Genomic DNA, 9649 nt, shown 5'->3' with positions numbered 1-9649 from the left:
TATGCTGATTTCTCCTGTGGAATTTAAATCTTTCTGCTCAGCAGCGGTGTAGGATTTAGGTGTTCCTGTAGGATAGCAACAATTTTGTTAAAACTCTTCGCCTTCGGTTTGGCTGGAGTAATCAGGTCCCACAATAGGCCGTACGTTCTTGCGCCCATTAAATTTAGCAATACCGATGCCTTTTTCTCATCGGCTATTTCGTTTGCCTCGCAATATACCTCGACTCTTTCCACATACGTGGTCCAGTCTTCTATTGCATTATTGAAGGCAGTGATATCGTCAGTCTTTGGCATCTTGAAAATCTAAGATGGCGCCTCCCGCGCTTTGCCTTCGTCCCCGATGGATCAAAATGGCGCCTCCCACGCTTTTCCTTCTTCCCCGCCGAGTTAAGATGGCGCCTCCCGCACTTTCCCGCTGCTGCTGCTGCTGCCAACGCTGTTGCTGGCGATTATATTTATTTTACTATCCTGTAATGGCAACGCCCTATGGTCTTCATGCCTCCCCGATCGCTACTGCCAACGCCGTTCCCCGCGGTATTTTTATTTTTCTATCGCGCTTCAGTGTCACCAACTAAGGAGGGTCTACAGCAGAACCTGGACCTGCTGGAGTCGTACTGCCAGACTTGGGCCCTGACAATAAATCCCCAAAAAACCAAAGTCCTTGTGTTCCAGCAAAGATCCAAACAACATGAACCCACAATAAATTTCACAGTAGGAACAACCAAAATTGAACAAACCACTCACTACACATACTTGGGCTTAAAAATCAGTTCTACGGGAAACTTCAAACTGGCTGTGAATGAACTGAAAGAGAAAGCAAGAAGGGCTTTCTATGCCATCAAAAAATCAATCCAAATAGAAATCCCAATTAGCATTTGGCTCAAAATTTTCAAATCAGTAATTGAACCAATTGCACTCTATGGCAGTGAGGTCTGGGGACCACTAACACAACAAGATTTTGCAAAATGGGACAAACACCCAATTGAGATCCTACATGCGGAATTCTGTAAAAGTATCCTCCGGACTCAAAGGAAAACAGTAAACAACGCATGCAGGGTGGAACTAGGCCAATACCCATTAATAATCACTATCCAAAAAAGAGCCACCAAATTTTGGAATCACCTACAAATGAGCAACCCCCAATGCTATCACTACGATGCCCTGAAAGGCCAAGAGCTGACCATAAAGAAGAATACCCTCAGTCAACTAGTCCTGGGACTCAATAAAGTAACTAATAACAATACTAACAATAACCAGTCCCAGGACAGTGACAGGGTAACACAAAGAATTCGACCCAACACAATTGTCGCTAAGCAAAAGGAAAAATATCTGTCATATTGGGCAGAAACAACAAAAACCCAAGCAAACTCAATTGCTACTTGGCCCTAAACAGACAATACAACATAACTGATTACCTGACCATGGTAAAGGATAACAAACTGAGAAGAACCTTGACAAGGTACAGACTTAGCGAACATAGCCTAGCGATCGAAAAAGGCAGACACAGGCAGACCAGGCTGCCAAGAGAAGACAGGATATGCTCTCACTGCAGTCAGGGAGTAGTTGAGACAGAGATGCACTTCCTCACAGCCTGTGGAAAATATCAGGGCATCAGAGAGAATTTCTACCAAAAATTCTCACAAATATGCCCTGAATTCAGAAATCTGACTGACAACCAAAAACTCCCATTCCTACTGGGGGAGGAGAGAAGCTGTGTAACACTGGCGGCACACTATGTTACAGCTTGCCATGAACAGAGGGACAACCAGTAAACTAAGACAAGAGTATATATAAACAAGGCAAATGTATATTTATAAACTCAGGGATATACCTGTTTATACACTGTATGAATGGAACCGCGTTTATGTGTTCAACCATAAATGTATTTTGATGCTTTGGCAACATAAGATGTACCTTATCATGCCAATAAAGCGATTTGTATTGTATTATTGTATTGTTTGCTCCGTTAATTGAAGAACCGTTCCCGTCGTGGAGCGGACCCTCTGGGACACTTCCTTCCCTCTTCTTAGGTCCGAACGCTGCCCGGCTGCGAAGCACCGGCCACGCCCTGTGTGCTCCACCCTCTCTCTCTCTCTTTGCTTCCCGACTCGCTGCCCGGCCCTGTTGCAGAGCCACCCGATCGAGCTCTAGCCCGCCGCAGCCCAGGAAGGATCAGTGCAGTACCTGCCACCAGCCCGATTAGCTGGGAAACCACAGACTGGAGAACCAAGCCTGGCTCTCGACAATCTCTCCTGCACTTTTCAATTCGATGATTTGAAGGGCGGTTGCCCACGGTCGACGCCCGTTTCTCAAGTTTCTTTGGATTATTATTTTTTTTTCTTTCTTCTGGCTTCAACCTTCAATAACGTCGTCTGAGGTGCTGCCGAGTTGCAGGTAAGTTCGTTTCTTACTCGTCGCCAGTATAATTGAGACACGGACTGCAGGAGTTGATTATAATAAGCCTTTACTGAATGGAGACAACCTGGAAACTGAAACTACAGAAGCCTGGTAGGGCCTTTTATACAGGGGTGGTCACTGCCGGTACTGCAGTCTGAGACCAGTTATTCCCTTAAAGGTACATACACAACACTAGCCAATCAAGCACTTTTGCCTCGCGGCTGCTTACCTGAGCATCGACAATGGCCAAGGACTCCTAGCAATTTGACCACCATACTGACAATTGCAGGTAATCCTAAGCCCTCAATGTGAAAGTCCCATTCGCGAAATGACACATGCCACAACTACAGCAGTAGCCATCAGATTTTTTATTTACACTATTCATCTGATGGCATTTTCACAGAAAACAGCAAATTTCACCCAAGTGACTACCCTTGTGACTATTTGTGCAGTATCTTTCTCTTACGCGTGCTCCTACGTGATGCTTCCCCTGTGGCTTCAGCAGATGTGGAGGCCCCTTGCTCACTTTCTTGCTGCTCCTGTCTCGACACCTTTGGCAGGCGTCCTCTGAGGTTGTGAACCTGTGAGGGCTCAGCAACAGTCTGCTGCTCCTGCGGCTGTGCAGGGGTTGAGACGCTGATCTCAGTTGGGTGGGGCTCTGACCGAGGGCTCTGTAGTGCCATGGAAGTGTGAGCGCTTGGAGAGGAGCCCCCACTTCCCTGATGTCTGCCACCAACTTCCCTCTCATGGGTCAGGTCCCCCTCAGCGCTTGCAAGTGGCTTGAGAGCACCTTGCTGCACATCAGGGGGGCCATGGGGACCCGTATCTGCAATGGCAGTCCTACTCAGAAGGACTTCCATGAAGGTCTGGTTTCTCTGCTCAATAGATGACCATCGCTCCTCCAGAGATGTCATTCTATTCAGAACACTCACCATGTTTTCTGCACTCTGGCGACTTACCACCTCCATGGAGGTTGCCATCCTTTCCATGGTGATGCGTTCATGCACCAATGACTCCACAAAGGCTCTGCTCGTTCGCTATGGACTCCTCCATTCGCTCCACACTCGCAGCTACCCTGGAGACAAAACCTGCGAGAGACTCCTGCATCTGTTCCTGGAGTTCCAGCACCGCTGATCTTGTGGATGGACCCAGAGGCAGAGGGTCGACATGCAGCTGAGCCAAGCTGGCAGAGTCCTGCGCCCTCCGACTAGGACTCTCCATTGCTATCCCGGTCTCCACAATCTGCTGATACTCACTTGTGAGCTATGATACACCAGGTGACAACACTACTCTATCTCATGATGTTCCCTCCAAGGTAGAGTGTCTGCGCTGGTGCTGGGTGCAGTGAATTCTGCTGACACTGCGCCCTCAGAGGTTGCAGCTGCCTCTGAGGAATCTTGAGGCTCATGCTCTTCCTCCTAGCTAGTGGGGACGGGTGCTTGCGATGGTCCTGTGGGGGAGTAAAGGAAAGAGTCAGAGATGTGATGCCAAGGTTACATGCATATTGCAGATGATCATAAGTCCATCTGTTAGAGCATCAGAATCATTATCAGTGACTCATGCAATGTTAATGAGAGAGATGGAAAACTATTCTGTCACCAGCTTGCTGTGCTGCACCCCTTTGTCCGTCCCCCACTTGCGCATCTTCCTCCACTCCTACGATCTCCAGGACCACCTCCTCTCAGGGGGTGAGATGGGCTACTGAGGGTGGCCCTCTTCCTGTCCTCGCTCTTTCTCGCTTATTGTGAGCTCTCTTTTCCTGCAATGAGGGAGCCAAGTGGAGGTTGAGTGAGAATGAAGGAGTGAGTGTAGAGATTCCATAGCATAGATACTTAGAAGGAGACAAAGATGGAGTGAGGTGGCAAGACCAAGGGCCCTCCCTGTGTGTTGTCAGTTGTTTTCATAGCATCACAGTGATAGGGAGTGCGAGGGCTGCATAGTCGAATAGTTAGGTGAATGTGACCATAGAGAGAGAGGGAATGGGTAAGGGTGCATGGATGTCAGTGTCAAGTGGGATGTGGAGGAAGAGATTGTTAAAGCTGAGTGCTGGTGAGGAGAGGCAATGGGGATCAGATTGAGGGTGATGGGAAATTCATACTCACGTTTCCAGTGTGCAGAAGGTCATGAAATCTCTTCCTGCACTGAAGCCAGGTTCTGCGAGTTACTGACAGAGTTGACCTCCTCTGCCACCTGGACCCACACAGCCTTGGTCTGCTGGGGAGGCTTCTTCCTCCCTGAAGAAGGGAAGAGCACCTCTTTATGAGCTCTTGCTCCCTCAACTAAAGCCTGCAGGGCAACGTCATCAAACCTGGGAGCAGACCTAAGTCTCTCACTGGTCATTCTGCCTCCAGGTCCCTGTAGCATGAAAGGCCAAAAGGTTGGCAGTCTGCAGAAGAAGCAAGGCTTGTTGCAGACCTTAAATGCAGCAGCAATGATGACGTCATCGGAGGCGACTTTCGGACTGGAAAAACTCATTTGCCATGGGTTCCCACACTTTGGAACTCAATTGGTCAATTAAGTTAAAATCGCATCAATCTCCCACATCGATTTAGATTCAGGTGGATAACACGAAATGCGGATTACACGACCCCAGCCAGCCCCTGAATTAAAATCCAGCCCAAAGAATCTGCAAAGGGATATAGATAGGTTAAGTGAGTGGGCAAAAATTTGGCAGACGGAGAATAATGTGGGAAAATGTGAGGTTATTCGCAATTTTTCTAATAAGTCTCTTATGTTCATTAATAAATAGACATGCTTATTGTGAACACAGCTAGCTTTTTGCTAGACACTTTTATTGAGCCCATGTGGACTAGGTACAGTATCTGTAGAGGCTTCCATCTTGACTGCTGCCTTGTGGGTAGCCTAGTGCCTCATGGGTAATGTAGTCTTAATATACATACAGCTGGGTAGTGTAGTCTTATACATACAGCTATATACAGCTCTACACAGCTATACGGCTCCACCTAGTATCCATTATAGAATGACGTTATTGATCATTACATCCCCTTTCTTTGAGGTTTAACAAGATCAATATCAATCAACTTTCAAGAAAACAATAAAGATAATATCAGTAACACTTTTGTTAGTGCTCTATAAACATAAACATTTTCAAAACAGTCAACACATTTTCAAAGCTTTACACTGTATTAAAGATTAAGTCTATCAGGCTCTTTTACTTCACGTGTGGATCTTCTCAACACGGGTAAGTCTGATGTGTCTTCATGAGATTGTTCTGGCGGTGAATGACAAGATGCAGTTGCGGCATTGTCATCAATCTGGTCTTGAATAGCCTCTTGTGTTTTTAGGAGGGAACGGCGGTTCCTCCTGAGAATCTGTCCTTCCTCAGTTCTAACAGTGTATGACCTTGGTCCTACTTCCTCAAGAACTGTAGCTTTCCTGTCCCATGCATCTGGATCCTCAATCCTGACAACATCATCCCTTGTCAGTGGTTTTAGAGTTTTGGATGACTTGTCATAGTATGATTTCTGTTTCAGCTTTAACAGTTGAAGTCTCTGTCTCAGTTCCTCACTTTGCTGTTCTTTTGCACAGCAGGGTAGCGTGGTGCGCAACTTGCGACCCATTAGTAGTTCAGCAGGTGAAGAACCACAGTCTAAAGGTGAGGCTCGGTAGCTCAGCAGGGCGAGATAAGGATCAGACTTGCTTTCTGTCGCTTTCTTCAGTAGCTGCTTGAGAACTTGAACACCTTTCTCTGCCTTACCATTTGACTGAGCATACAAAGGATTGGATATGATGTGCTGCAAGTCATAATGTGCTGCAAACTGTTGCCACTCCTTACAGTTGAAGCATGGACCATTGTCGCTAATGGCAATCCTGGGAATTCCATGTCTGGCGAAGATGGATTTCACATGCATTATGACACTGCTTGCTGTGGTGCTTGAGAGCAGCGCCATCTCAGGATAGTTAGAATAGTAGTCAATCACTATTAGATAGTCTTTACCATTTAAATGAAAAAGGTCCATACCAACCTTTTGCCATGGTGCTGTTGGTATGTCAGCTACTATCATTGGTTCCTTTGCTTGTTTGTTTTGGTGTTTCTGACATGTCTCACATTTGCCTATGTTCTCAATGTCCTTATTTATGCCAGGCCAATAAACAGTGTATCTTGCTCTCCTTTTGCATTTTTCAATTCCGAGGTGTCCCTCATGAATCTTTTTGAGCATGTCTTGATGTAGAGCCTGTGGAATGACTATTCTGTTCTGTTTTAGTAATAGTCCACTTGCGACATTCAATTCTGACCTTATGTGAAAATATTTTGGACAGGAACCTTTTGGCCAACCATGATGAATGTTCTCTATTACTGTTTGTAATACTGTATCTTTTACTGTTTCTTCTGCTATTTGCTTTGATTTTGTGTCTGACACGGGCAGCGCAGCAGTGACCATACTCTCATGAACATCCACGTCTTCTTCAGTAGAGCTCACATGACTCATTGTGAGTGCTCAGGATAGTGCATCTGCTAACACTATGTATTTGCCTGGTGTGTAGATCAGTTCAAAGTCATATCTTTGCAGCTTCGTCATGAGTCGTTGAATCCTTGGAGACATCTCATTCAGGTTTTTTTTTATGATGGCAACCAGAGGGCTGTGGTCTGTCTCAACTGTGAAGGTGGGAAGTCCATATATGTAGCCATGAAACTTTTCTAGTCCAACTACCAAGCCTAGACATTCCTTTTCAATCTGGGCGTATCGACACTCAGTATCAGTCATAGACATGGAGGCATAGGCAACAGGCTTCCAATCTTCACCCTCTGCTTGTAGCAAGACCGCACCTAGGCCATCTTTTGATGCATCCATTGACACTTTGATTCTTTTTGTTGGGTCAAAGAAGGTGAGTACAGGTGTGGTTGTCAGCACTGTTTTGAGGTTTATCCACTCTTGTTCATGTCTTTCTGTCCATGCAAACTCATTTGTTTTACGTAGCAGGTCTCGCAGACAGGCTGTCTTGGTTGACAAGTTAGGAATGAACTTTCCAATGAAGTTTATCATCCCCATGATGCGTAGCACTCCTTTTTTGTCAGTGGGTCGGGGCATTTTGAGTATGGCGTTTACTTTTTCCATATCTGGCTCTATTCCTTTACCAGATAGATTATCTCCTAGGAAAGTGACTTCCTGGATGCCAAACTGACACTTGGCTTTGTTGAGCTTCAGTCCATTCCGGCGTATGCTCTGTAGCACTTTAGTCAGTCTCTCATTGTGTTCTTTCAGTGTGGAGCCCCAGATGATGATGTCATCAACATAGACCTGAACTCCTTCCAGACCTTCAATTATGTGTTCCATCACTCTATGAAAGATTTCAGATGCAGATATTATCCCGAAAGGCATTCTGAGGAAACAATACCTGCCAAATGGTGTGTTGAAGGTACAGTATTTGGTGCTCTCTTCATCCAGTTTTAGTTGCCAAAATCCTTGTGAGGCATCGAGCTTTGTAAAGTATCTGGCACCTGACATTTCACTGGTGATTTCTTCTCGCTTGGGAATCTGGTAGTGTTCACGTTTTATGTTTGCATTTAAGTCCTTTGGATCCATGCATATTCTTAGATCATTGTTCTTTTTCTTTACACACACCATGGAGTTAACCCAGTCTGTTGGCTCTTTGACTTTCCTGATGACTCCTAGTGTGGTCATTCTGTCCAGTTCATTCTTGAGCCGGTCACGCAGGGGTGCTGGAACTCTTCGTGGAGCATGTACCACTGGCTGAGCATTCTCCTTTAGCTGGATCTTGTATGTGAATGGTAGAACTCCAAATCCTTTGAACACATCCTGGAAATTACTACAGAATCCATTGAGTCATCTGGTCTGCTTATGGCACAGTTTATACGGTAGACTCTCTTGACCAGTTCTAAGTCTTCACAAGCTTTGTCACCTAATAGTGAATCAAGTCTTTCAGCCACAACAGAAAACATGAGATGATGCACTTTGTCTTTGACTGTCACTTTAAGTCTGCATACACCTAAGCTATTTATTTTCTGTCCATTATAGTCCTTCAGTAGTACTGACTTTTTCTGTATTTTGGGCTTTTCTTTCATATTGTTAATGTCACTCATACTGATTAAGTTTGCTTTTGCCCCAGTGTCTAGTTTCAAGGTAACTAATGCTCCATTTACCTGCAGTGGGATCATCCATTTGTCCACTTTTACTGCATTGACTTTATGTTCAGCATTGTCCATTTCTGAGGGCTGCACATTTTCTGTATCCTTTTTGATATTGTCACATGACACCATTCGTACAAAAAATGTCTCACTTAAATCAGTGTCCTCAATTACATTAACTCGTTGCCCTTTCTTAGTTTTTACTTTTGAAAAGCATTGTTTGGCAAAGTGATTCTTTCCATTACACTTTGTGCACATTTTTTCAAACGCTGGGCATTGTCTTAACTGGTGTTTGTAACCATAGCGTTTACAATTAAAAATTTCATCCTCCGATTGCTTTTCATTTCTGTTCTGCCCACGTTTCTTCCCCTTGTAGGACACAGCACCGACAGCAGCATTATCACTCATTACAATCGCATCATTATTGATTTCACTGAAAGTCTTCGCGTGCTTTCGAGCTAGCTCGCTGGCTTGGCATATTTTCACTGCATTTTCCAAATTTAGTTCGGTTTCTCTCAACAGACGTTCCCTGACTTTTTTATCATGAATACCAAACACAATCTGGTCATGAATCATGGATGCTTTGAGCTCAGAGAAATTACATGTCTGTGCTTTCAGTTTCAGATCAGTTATAAAGCTATCAAAAGTCTCATTTTGCTGCTGTGTCCGAGAACAGAACATGTATCTTTCATAGGTCTCATTCTTTTTGGGAGAACAATGTGCATCAAATTTCTTTAGCACATCGTCTAATTTGTCTCTGTTCTCCGCTGGATTAAATACAAATGTATTAAATGCCTCTATCGCCTGTGGGCCTGCAACCGTAAGCAGCAACGCTATCTTCCTTGCGTCTGGCTTCGTACCGAATCCGATGGCTGCAATGTAGAGTTCGAATTGTTGTTTAAAAGTCTGCCAATTGTAGTCGATGTTTCCTGTGAGTTTCAAACGCTCTGGTGGCTTCAAATTCTCCATGTCGCTTTTCACAATTTTCAGCAGATCTTCACCATCCTGGTACCATCTTATGTTCATTAATAAATAGACATTCTTATTATGAACATAGCTAGCTTTTGCTAGACTTTTTATTGAGCACATGTGGACTAGGTACAGTATCTGTAGAGGCTTCCATCTTGACTGCTGCCTTGTGGGT

Source organism: Somniosus microcephalus, chromosome 12, assembly GCF_052327205.1.
Source record: "Somniosus microcephalus isolate GS21.2 chromosome 12, FLI_Smic_1.0, whole genome shotgun sequence".
Classification (NCBI taxonomy): domain Eukaryota; kingdom Metazoa; phylum Chordata; class Chondrichthyes; order Squaliformes; family Somniosidae; genus Somniosus; species Somniosus microcephalus.
Note: the sequence above shows the minus strand (reverse complement) of the source record.